The 12308-nt window shown below is 40.4% G+C and overlaps 1 pseudogene across 1 annotated transcript in view; it reads right to left on the reverse strand.

Annotated features, from left to right (window-relative positions):
• Positions 1-449: 449 nt before the first annotated feature.
• The window catches only part of LOC143701971 (target of Myb1 membrane trafficking protein-like), an 18457-nt pseudogene continuing 6598 nt past the window's right edge, over positions 450-12308 (reverse strand). Inside the window, exons 3-8 of the transcript XR_013190227.1 lie at positions 5641-5719; positions 4723-4872; positions 3568-3702; positions 2478-2615; positions 865-980; positions 450-672 (exon numbers count right to left, since the gene is read on the reverse strand). The product of XR_013190227.1 is annotated as a target of Myb1 membrane trafficking protein-like (transcript). The remainder of the gene's footprint in view (positions 673-864; positions 981-2477; positions 2616-3567; positions 3703-4722; positions 4873-5640; positions 5720-12308) is intronic.

The raw sequence follows: 12308 nt of genomic DNA on the forward strand, positions 1-12308 counted from the left end.
AGAGAGAGAGAGGGAGAGGAGAGGGAGAGGGAGAGGGAGAGGGAGAGGGAGAGAGAGAGAGAGGGAGAGGGAGAGGGAGAGAGAGAGAGGGAGAGGGAGAGAGAGAGAGAGGGAGAGGGAGAGGGAGAGGGAGAGAGAGGGAGAGAGAGAGAGAGAGGGAGAGGGAGAGAGAGAGAGAGAGAGGGGAGAAATTATATATTAAAAATATATATATAATTTATACACCTTAGAAATTAACTTGCAGGTTACCATCAATTATCAACTTCACACACATATTGATTCACTTCCCATTTACATTTAAAAGTCTCAAGATTATCAAGTAACTAATAATAAGCATACTCTGTTTTAACGTGTTTTTATCAGTCCTTTTAAAATTGATAAAACTCAGTTGACCCCGTCATTCAATTTTCTTTTACGGGACAACATATTGCCATTATACAGAGAGAGAGTTACTGAAGATCTGGACACGGGGTTACACTCTCGCTGCAGTGGAGCGTCACCTGTGTGTGTGTGTGTGTGTGTGTGTATATGCCAGACCTCTCATAGCGGATGAACGCGTTGTTGAGATCATCATTGATCAGCAGCAGTTCTCCGATCATCTCGTCCTCTGATAGATTAGGAATCAACTCGACAACCCCTCTGCTGCATCTGCTTACACACCGAATACAGCTGCTGCTCACACACACACACACACACACACACACACACACACACACACACACACACACACACACACACACACACACACACACACACACACACACACACACACACACACACACGTTAGTGATGATCAAAACAAGACTAATCAAACGCAGGCTAACTAACACACATACACACACACACAAACACACACACACACACCTGCAGCAGTTCTGCGTCCGACGCTGCAGTTTCTCCAGGTTTGATGTTATTCAGCATCTCAGTCATGACGTCAGATTTCCTCGGACCAGATCCAGTTCAGATCTCAGCTTCTGCTTCTGGAGGAACACCAGTCAGATCCAGAGCACCCCAAACCCCTGACCTTTAACCCCTGAGAAATCCAAACCCCTGACCTTTAACCTCTGAGAAACTCAAACCCCTGACCTTTAACCTCTGAGAAACTCAAATCCCTGACCTTTAACCTCTGAGAAACCCAAACCCCGAGCACCCAAACCCCTGACCTTTAACCTCTGAGAAACCCAAACCCCGAGCACCCAAACCCCTGACCTTTAACCTCTGAGAAACCCAAACCCCTGACCTTTAACCCTGATAAATCCAAACCCCTGACCTTTAACCCCTGAGAAACCCAAACCCCAAGCACCCAAACCCCTGACCTTAAACCTCTGAGAAACCCAAACCCCTGACCTTTAACCCCTGAGAAACCCAAACCCCTGACCTTTAACCTCTGAGAAACCCAAACCCCGAGCACCCAAACCCCTGACCTTTAACCTCTGAGAAACCCAATTCCCTGACCTTTAACCTCTGAGAAACCCAAACCCCGAGCACCCAAACCCCTGACCTTTAACCTCTGAAAAACCCAAACCCCTGACCTTTAACCTCTGAGAAACCCAAACCCCGAGCACCCAAACCCCTGACCTTTAACCTCTGAGAAACCCAAACCCCTGACCTTTAACCTCTGAAAAACCCAAACCCCTGACCGTTAACCCTGAGAAACCCAAACCCCAAGCACCCAAACCTCTACCCTTTAACCTCTGAGAACCCAAACCCCTGACCTTTAACCTCTGATAAACCCAAACCCCTGACCTTTAACCCCTGATAAACCCAAAACCCTGACCTTTAACCCCTGATAAACCCAAACCCCTGACCTTTAAACCCTGATAAACCCAAACCCCTGACCTTTTAACCCCTGAGAAACCCAAACCCCGAGCACCCAAACCCCTGACCTTTAACCTCTGAGAAACCAAACCCAGAGCACCCAAACCCCTGACCTTTAACCCCTGAGAAACCCAAACCCAGAGCACCCAAACCCCTGACCTTTAACCCCTGACCTTTAACCCCTGAGCACCAGTGTGCTTTAATCCTTCATCTGCTTCCATATTCCCGCTTTTTCTGACAGTAGATGGTGATGTTTCCTTCAGGCATATTAAAAAATGCTTTACATATTCGTCAGAATTAACCAGAGTTACAGATTTAATATTCAGCGTTATAAGCAGCCTATAAAATGTGTGACACTATGACTTATTGTGGACTAAGATGAAATGAAAATAACAGTATGTGTAATCTTGAATGAGAATGAGTTCCTCTTGCAGCTTCTCTTCTCTGATGATGTGGGCGGGGCTATAACCTGTCACTCACATGAGATCAGCCAATAGCGAACCACAACCATCCAATCAATTCCCCACAGACACAATCAAGCCCCGCCCACATCTGTTCTTGTTCCTGAAGCGTTTCTCTCGATACACGACACAATAGAGGAGACAAGACGAGCGTAACTTCAGTTTCGTGTCGACGTACGAGAGCTGGTGTGTTCGTACCTCCTCAGGTGAAACAGGGGTCAGATGTCCGTTGGACGGGACACACTGAGGAGTGTGTGCCACTGGTGACGAGTTAGTGTGTGTCCTGGAAGCAGACGGAGACACGGATGAGGGAGACGTCCCGTTCTCAGGAATACTCTGAGAGATGATGATGAAGAGTAGAGAAACACAGGAGTTAATCACACGACCGCTAGTTTACAATATATAATGATAATTCTGTCATCATTTACTCCATCTCACGTCTGTCCAACATTACTTGTTCATTGAAGCATAAAAGACGACGTTTAGCAGAACGTTCACGCTGCTCTTCTATATATTCACTATAGAAAACTACTAGACTTTTTATTAAAGTGCACCAATTATGCTTTTTGGGATAATACCTTTCATGTAGTGTATAATAAAGCTGTTTTAAATGTAAAAGCTCTGGAAAAAGTTTTAAAGATCAAAGTGCAGATGAGTGAGTTATTGTTTTCCAAAAGAAAAAACTGATTCTGAACTGAAACGAGTCGTCAGTAATTCAGTCTCACTTCCTGCTGATCCTGCGTTGGTTTGAAACTCATTTGCATAATGCTCTTGATTGGCTGAACAGCGTCTCTTAGCTCCGCCCTCAAACACTAGTTAATCTGAGACTGGAAGAGTTTGGTTCTTGTTGTTCATGTCGAGAAGACGCTGTTTTCTGAGATTTATACGGTAAAACACACGCCATCATCACTGTTCGTATCACTGTGATCAAGAGCTGAGATTCAGATATGATAATGAGCGTTTGCTTTCTGACCAATCAGAGCAGAGCAGCTCTCAGAGAGGCGGAGCTTAGAGAGACTGAATCTTCAATCGAAGCGTTTCAGACACTGAGAGAAAAGAGCTGATGCTGCAGTGGAGATTATGAGAGAATTTAAATGTTTTTTGACCTTGGATGCATTTAAAACTATTGTAGGAGACTCTAAAACAACATTAGGAACCTTTAAAAATAGCATAATAGGGGAGCTTAAATATCTATGACTGGAAAACATTGTTGTAAATTTCCCTGATAAGAATTAAAAGAGCAATGTTTGACCCCACACACACTGAGGACGGTGAATGTGAGATTTACTCGGTTGGGTGTGTGGATGGGAGAGAGAGAGTCTAGATCCGTCATGGGAAACTCCAGGCCTCTCCGCCTCAAATCCTCATATACGCTCACCACTCCAGACAGAGCCGGACTGTTCCTGAAGGCATCGGCCCACGCCTGCGGCACAGAGGAGCACAGAGGAGCGTTAATGCTCACCGGAGCCGGGCGGTCATGACGGTTCTACAGACGCTGTCAAATCAAATTCAAGGACTTTTCAAGCACTACTTTTATGGTTTTCAAGGACTTTAATCAGAGATCTCACTTATCAAACAATATCTTTATTATCTTTCAAAGTCTAAAACAAGGTAAATGGATAAACCAAAATAAACTAATAAAACAAAATGGTACAAATAAAGTAAGGATGCACTGGGCCAAAACCGAAAATTCTGGATGCACTTGGCCGTAACCAAAAATTAAAAAATTTGTTTTGTTTTTTTAAATTAGTTTTTTGTATGATTATATTATTATTAAACTTTTTAATTAAATTCAATCATTTAATTTTGAATTAAAAAAGATAAAATAATCCCACTTTTATTTCAAGTAACAAAAATTGGACAGTAATTAAAATAATATTAAATATCAATATATTATTCTTCATGCAGTTGTATGCGGGGCGGCACGGCACAGCATATTTTCGGCCTTTTTCCTCTTTCGGACAAAAACCGAAAATGCCATTTCCGGCCGATAATTTTCGGCAGCCGAACTTTCGGTGCATCCCTAAAATAAAGAGCAATGGATGCAATGACTGTGGAAACTTTAACCATTGAAAAGATACAATGACAAAGATATCGCTTTCCTTATTCGAACTGATTTATTTCCATGAATCTATGATTGATCTGAAGAATGAAAGATGTATCATATACTCTGATATTTATGAGCAATATCATACTCATAGTCATGTGACATGGCTCTATATCTGTATCAGACGGGCTGCAGCTTCATTATGTGTGAAAAGATTGCTTTATCAATCAAATTAAACACTAATTTCACATATATTGTCTTTCAATAATTCAAGCGCTTTCAAGTACCTTTTCATAAATATGGCTGATTTCCAGGACTTACATTTCAAAAAGTATTTCAAGCTTTTTAAGCACCTTGTATGACCCGTGTAATATGAGCACGTGCAGTGGGTCTCACCTGGATGAGGCTCAGCACCCGGTCGTGGAGGATCATGGGTGGGTTGTTTTTGGGCAGGATGGCTTTGACCAGGACGCCCTCCACAAACTCTTTAGCGCAGACGTACACATGGAAACGCTGGCCGCAGTTCTTCACACACGTCTCCAGAACCTGACACACACACCGGCAGTATGGGATCAATATCGATTGATTGGCTAGAGGAGGAGCTGTCAATCTAGAACTAGTGGACCAATGGTGACGCTTCAGCCCGCCCTAATTTACATGAAACTCGAACTGCAACATATGGAAAAGCAAGCGCAGAACGTGGAAAGAAGAGCGAAGAGAAAAACAGCACAAACGTACAAAAGAGTCAAATATGAGCATAAAATGTAAGAGAGCACAAAATACAGATTAATAAAACCAAGGAAAACATAATTTAAAAAAAACATGAACATAAGTTTAAATTTTGTGCGAAATAATTTTTAATGTGTTTCAAGTTTTTATTCATGCTTGTTAATTTTTGACTCGCGCTTATTGTATTCAGTTTGTGCAATATATTTTTGATTCACGCCTATTATTATTTTTTGATCCGTGGCCGCGATACTTTAGACAGGATATCGATCCCGGTGCTGCGCTTCTTGTCCGGTGTATAACGTGTGCAAGTGCAACCCCCTTTACGTGACCGGCTGTTAGCGCGTCACCCAGTACGTTGCTAGGTTACCAGAGAGTGAGTACATTTGTTCATGCAACCAAGCTTGCAACAAAACTTTCTTCCGACGAAAAATAAATAAAAATTATCGAACGTGTTATCGAACGCATTTTTTATTGATATTGATTACGTGTCTATCGCGATACATATCGTTATCGTTTTATCGCCCAGCCCTAGGACACACACATGTGATTCGCTCCTGTAGAGGAAGTGATGTAACAAACACTCACGGTCAGAGCCAGCATCACCTCCCTGAAGTTCTTATTACCCACAATCCTCTTCTTTAAAGCTTTCACTGCATCTTTGGGCCTGAAAAACAACACCAAAGGTCAGATGACAGGGAGAGACAGACGTCAGTACAGTGCATCCGGAAATATTCACAGCGCTTCACTTTTTCCACATTTTGTTTCGTTACAGCCTTATTCCAATTTCCAGATTAAATTTATTATGTTCCTCAAAATGCTAGAAACAATACCCCATAATGAGAACGGCCGGCTCTAGGAAGGTGCTTCCAAACCTCTTCCATTTATGGATGATGGAGGCCACTGTAGTCAATAGAGAGCCTAAGCCCCTCCCCTTCGCTTCCGGCTCATGGGACCTTATTTCGGAAAAAATAAAATGGCGAGAGATAACTTATCTTTTTATTCCGTCTGAACTGTGTCCTGAATTACACATATGATGTTTGTCAATTTAAAAGATAATTATGAAAGTCAAGAAAGTCACAGTTTGTCATAAAACAGAAGAGTGACATTTAGTTTTATGTGAATATACGATTATAACGTTAGACTATAGAAAAAATTACAGACGTTAGCTTCAGTAAAGTTAGCTTCATTCATTGAGAGGAAAGGTATGACGTCACATGCACGCCTTTTGGGTTTGTGGTCTTTGTAATTACGTATTTTCACAGTCTTATACCTCAACAGTTTTACATCAAACTGAGACTTTCTTGACTTTAAAATGTATCTTTTAAATTGACAAACATCATATGTGAAATTCAGGGCACAATTCAAACGGGATCCAAATATTTGTTGTCTCTCGCCATTGACTGCCATACAGTATTTTTCCGAAATAAGGTCCCGTGGTGCACCAGAAGGGGAGGGACTTAGGCTCTTATGGCGTTATTTTTTAGTCAAAAGTTATGAGCGTGTAAGACATGCTCACGAGCACATTATGTTATTTCACACGCGCAAAAATGAACCTTCAGCTGGCATGATAAAAGTACTCGCGCACAAATTCAACAACCGAGAGGTGTACAGGTAGCTGCGAGCGAGCGCCTGGCATACTCTCATAGGTTAACTCTGCTTGTACAGTGGAATCCTGCTCGCGCGCAGCGGGCTTCTGCTCCCTCGAGTCTACATGACTTTTGACAATTTGGGGGCGGAACCAAGGAGGGCACTGACCCTCTTATGATTGGTCACTTTCATCGTAATCGCAACCACAGGGACATCTTTGTACTTTGATTGACAGCTCTCATTACAGGAAGCACGGAGTCAAAGTATCTGACGGAGTTTTTTTATTTTTTATTGAAATATCAAGATTTACAGACAAACATGGCTGCATAACTTCCTTTTCTTTAGAATAGGATACAAGGACAATATAGTCAGAGGGAGCAGCTCTTAAAACAAAAAGAATATAAATGTAGTCTTAGTACAAAAATAAGGATATTTGTAAGCAAAATAAACATTTTAATAAATAAACGGTAAGGAATTACAATATAACATGACATAAGGGGAGAATTCAGTCTTTGTTCATCCATTTATCTTAGTTGGGAAGTGTTTTAGGGTATCATATATTTTTTGTGCTTTAGGACCTTTCAAAGTTTTTTATATACAGTTTAAATTCATTTAAAAAAAAAAAAAAAAAAAAACTCCGTCAGATCCTTTGACTCCGTGCTTCCTGTAATGAGAGCTGTCCATCAAGGTACAAAGATGTCCCTGTGGTTGCGATTACGATGAAAGTGACCAATCATAAGAGGGTCAGTGCCCTCCTTGGTTCCGCCCCCAAATTGTCAAAAGTCATGTAGACTCCTGTCTACGAACAATTCCTTAGACTTCATGGCTTGGTTTGTGCTCGTACATGCACTGTTAAAGGGGCAGTCTGTAAGCGTGACAGCAAGTGGTCGTAATCGGTACTGCAGTCCACATTCAAAATATCGGAGATCGTTGTTTCCCCGCCTCCTCCTCCTTGACCGACTCGACACTCACGCGTTTGAGGTAGTGCGAGCGCCAGTCCTGAATTGCGTTACCGCACAGCATTTTCACCCCTTGTCCCGCACGGCGCATATTGAGAAAATGTCCTGCATTTTCATCAGTCTGTTGGTTTTTAATAATCATATTAAGAAAACGTGCATTAGGGTTGGGCGGTATTTCGGTAATATCGTATACCGCGGGGTCTTAACATAGCAACGGTATCAGTTTCAATACCGTCATTACCGGCATATAATAAATAAATATAATTTTTTCAATGCCTAAAAATGCTTATGTAGTTGTCATCAAGTGACCGTGTGGAGGAGAAAGAGAGAGAGAGAGAGAAGGGAGAGGCGGTAAATACTGACGAGGCAATTTGTAAATGTTGCAATAAAAAAGGTGACCGCGAGAGATGGAAACACCTCTAACCTAATGTCGCATCTCCGAAACAAAGACCCACTCACCGCTGCGAGGATGCATTTTGCCCCGAGTTCATTAAATAAGCGCATTTATATTTGTTAAAATATTATAATGTTATTTTTTTTACGTTGATAATGAAAACTGAACAGCAAGAGTAAGATGGGATGCATCGGGAGTCAGTCATTGACCACTTAATTAAGTTTCATTTTGTAAAAGGCCTTTCTTTAAAGTTAATTTCGTTTTGTATAAATTGTATCCTAATTTTTTTTTTTTTATCAACCAATAATAAATCCGAATCAAATATATCAGACAACATAATCATGACTTGATCATGCGCTGGCGCGCCGCGGTCACTTGTATTGAAATCTCATTATAAATTAACCGAAACTCAGTGTATGTCTCACAGACATGACAGATATCTAAATAAAGCTTGAAATTTCATTAAACGAAACAATTCAAAACAAAAAGAAATAGGCCACTCGCTGATTATTTAATCCATGATGTGCATTTCTCTCTATGCGCGTTCATACGGAAATGGCGATCAAATTCATTAAACGAAACTATTCCAAACGAAAAGAAATCGGCTAGCCTACTCTCTGATTATGTAATCCAGGATGTGCATTTCTCTCTATCGTTCACTATGGAGATGGCGATTCATCAATGTCTTTAAACTAAACAATTCAAAAGGAAAAGAAATATAGGCAGCATTTACTCTCTGATTAATCCATGATGTGCATTTATCTCTATACGCGCGTTCACTACGGAGATATCAATCGTCAATTTCTTTAAACGAAACAATTCAAAACGAAAAGAAAAAGGCTAGCCTATACCTTCTGATTATGTAATCCATGATTTGCATTTCTCTCTATATATGCGCGTTCACTAGGAGATGGCGATCGTCAACTTAATCTTTGCAGCACTGACAGAAAAGTTGTATTAATAAAAATCAATGGACGCGTGTCACCGGATTTACAAATGCACTTGTTGCTTGTTGCTTGTTAATTTAATTTAAATGAATTAATAAAATGAATACAATTGTCATAATTAAAATAATTAAATATTATTAATTGTCCCATTTTTGCTCATTTATAAATAGTATTTATATCTACCACCCCCTCAGCATCTGGGTTAAACAATTATTTGGCGCCACCATATTATAACGGCCCACGTATTAAAAATAGTCGAGTCTAAATAGGGCTCCGGCTCATATTAAATTTAATGCCGTCAACAGGGATCAGACACAACGTGCACGGGTTGGCCTTGTTTTTTTTTGTTGTGTTTTTTATGCCCGATCTGGTATTCAGTTTCTGAACGGTGTAGACACAAGCCAACAGTTTGGTGACGCTGTCTTAGCCTTATGTCATAATTTTTAATTAGTCACGGTAATACCGTATACCCCGGTAAAATAGGGAGGAGGTTTGACGGTATCAAAATTTGGATACCGCCCAAGCCTAACGTGCATGCGTTCTTTTTTAAGAAAGCATTTTATTTATTCTTTTTGCGGCGTAGTTTTGCTTCGTCAGAAGTACAAACACAACAGCCGTTTTAAAATCCTAACCAATGGTTGAAAGCACAGGAGTAAACACGGTCACTAGTGGGTTGTGACGCTGTCAATCAAAATGTGGAGCGGTGATTCGTTCCGTGTGTTTCTGTCAGAAAACAAATGGATAATTCAGTAAATTAAATTTTTAATTTAACAGAATTTATCAGCTTGTTGCTGCTGTGGATGTTTTAATTCACATCCTTCCTAAAAAATACGAACGTTTTTGGTTTAATATATTCTTAATATATAAGACTGTCAATGATCCAAATTCATGATGGTTTATATTTTATTTGTTCATAATTTATTTTGTTGGATTTTAGTTGGACTTGGTCAGAAGTGTTTCAGGAATAGTGATCTGCATGATGCCTTTGGGCTCAGTGATGTTGAATTTAAACGTCATGTAAAATAAAGACATGTTATGTTACATTGTGATGTAATGGTGTTTTCTGGAAGGGACTAAAGAACAAAGAATTTTTATCAGCTGAAAGGCAGAATACAAATGTTTTTATTAAGTTCTATAACTTGTTGGTGTTGGTAACATATCCCACATTGTCCCACACAAACTTATAATCGTCTCACATTTGGTTTGTTTGATGGTGGTCACCCTAGTTTGAGGACACGCAACAGGAACGAGCGCAATCAACAACGAAAGCGGAGGAGACTTACAGACTGAGAGTTAATGAGTTGATTTATTCGCGTTTAATATGCTCTCGTTTAGAGATTTTTAGATGGATATCGAGGCTTTTTAGGTTGTGTGGAATCTGCAATCTCTGACCCAGTTTGTTGCTGGTTTCCACGGCTGCGATCCGCTGTAGCTGTGTCTGAAACCGCTCCCCATCCACTAAATAGTGCACTATATCGGGTGTCGGCCATTTTGTAGTGGTGTCCGAATTCTGAATGAACGACATCATTCCCTACTTTTACCCACAATCCTCTCTGAATTCGAGTGTACATTCGATCTACACTTGCTGTAGCACTATTTCCCACAATCCAATGCGGAGAGAACTGTTTAAACCAGAGATTACTTTACAGCTTTCTTATTCCTGCTTTAACATTTATTTCATGCTAGTTTTATTTTTTTTATTAATGATTACTTGACATTATTACAATATTATATAGATGAATTTTAAAATTAAATGAAATTATATTTATAAGGTAAATTATATAGACCTGTATATCATTTTTTTATTAAAATATATTATTTAGGCATTAACACGATTTAATGTGTTTTACTAACAGCCAGGTGTTTTGATAATTTGTGGTATTGTTGTTAACTCGTTAAACTGTAAAGTGAGAGATGATAATTTGGTGGATGATTTGAAAAATATCCGTTAATCGTCTGTAGGAAAAGCGTATTCATTCGAATATAAAAACGGTCGCCTGAGGTGCTCAACGACCACGTCATCTGTGAGCGTGAGAGTTACAATCTCAATCGATGAAACTGCAAATCTGGCACGGAGGTATGTATAATTACAAAATAAAGTCAATATGATTGTTATTGTTGTTAATATTATTTTATAAAGTAAGTAACGTAAGATAAGTGGAGTTTTATTACTACGTGTGACGAAGCCTGTGAAGACAGCTCCCGCTCTCCGACGCACAGTGTAAACGACAGCCTCCGAATTCACTCACTTCATTTCGTTCACTGCTTGCAGATATAGTGGACTCAACTGCCATACACTATATAGGGATTAGTGAATGAGTGAACGAGTGAGCGGTTTCGGACACAGTTTGTGTTTCCCGCCAACCGGCATCTCGGGTGTCGAAATACTGTTGGCTGAACTGGCAGTGGGCGGAGTCACACAGATCAAAACAAAAACCAACTGACAACATGGAAGTTAAATAACTGTCTGTAGAAGTGTTTTTCAGCATGTTTCCTAAATATCTGCAAACATATGGTATTTTTATGCTTTAGTAGAGTAAAAAAGTTACATACAGCACCTTTAACTGATCTTATATAGACAGGTGTGTATCTTTCCAAATCATGTCCAATCAACTGGATTTACCACAGGTGTCCTCCAATCCAGTTGCAGAAACATCTCAAGGATGATCAGTGGAAACAGGAGCGGAGTTCAATTTTGAGTGACATGGCAAAGGCTGTGAATACTTATTAGGGGTGGAACCAGGGTGGGAAATTAGCACCCGCCACCAGCCGATGGCTGGTACTTTTTCAAAGTGGCGGGTGACTTTGCCTTGTATACCAGCCACAGTGGCGGGTAAATTGTAAAACATATTTTTATTGGTTACTACTTAAAACATTCCTTGTAACGGATTGGACATCTTTTGTCAAAGAATGCTGTTGCTAAGTAAAAATAATGCACTTTTGTCGAATAACTAATTTGATTGGTTTTCAGCGCTGTGCTTTACGGACACAGCGCACGGACACGGCGCTGAACGGACCGTGACACATATAGCTGAGGTACAGACGAAAGGAAAATTAAAAAAATATACCCGGTGTTAAGAGGCCCGCCGCGGAGTCAGCAGTATGAGTGTACAACCTGTTGAAGGCGAAGTAAATAAAAAGTGAAGGTACTTTTCGAACAAGTGGTGCATTGATGACGAAGGGAAAACGAGGGTTTGCTTAGTTCGCTTACTGTCGAACCTATGCGTCGTCCGAAAATGCAAACAATTCGTTCGTTAGAGGAACAACTAACCTTAAAATAGAGTCAATGAATATGACCAATTCTATTCAGAAACGTCCATGCGATCGGCAAAAAGGGCTGACCTTTTCGGGACTACGTTTGGATGT

This window comes from Siphateles boraxobius, unplaced genomic scaffold (genome assembly GCF_051911475.1).
Source record: "Siphateles boraxobius isolate OS27281-9 unplaced genomic scaffold, OSU_SipBor_1 339, whole genome shotgun sequence".
Taxonomy (NCBI): Eukaryota; Metazoa; Chordata; class Actinopteri; order Cypriniformes; family Leuciscidae; genus Siphateles; species Siphateles boraxobius.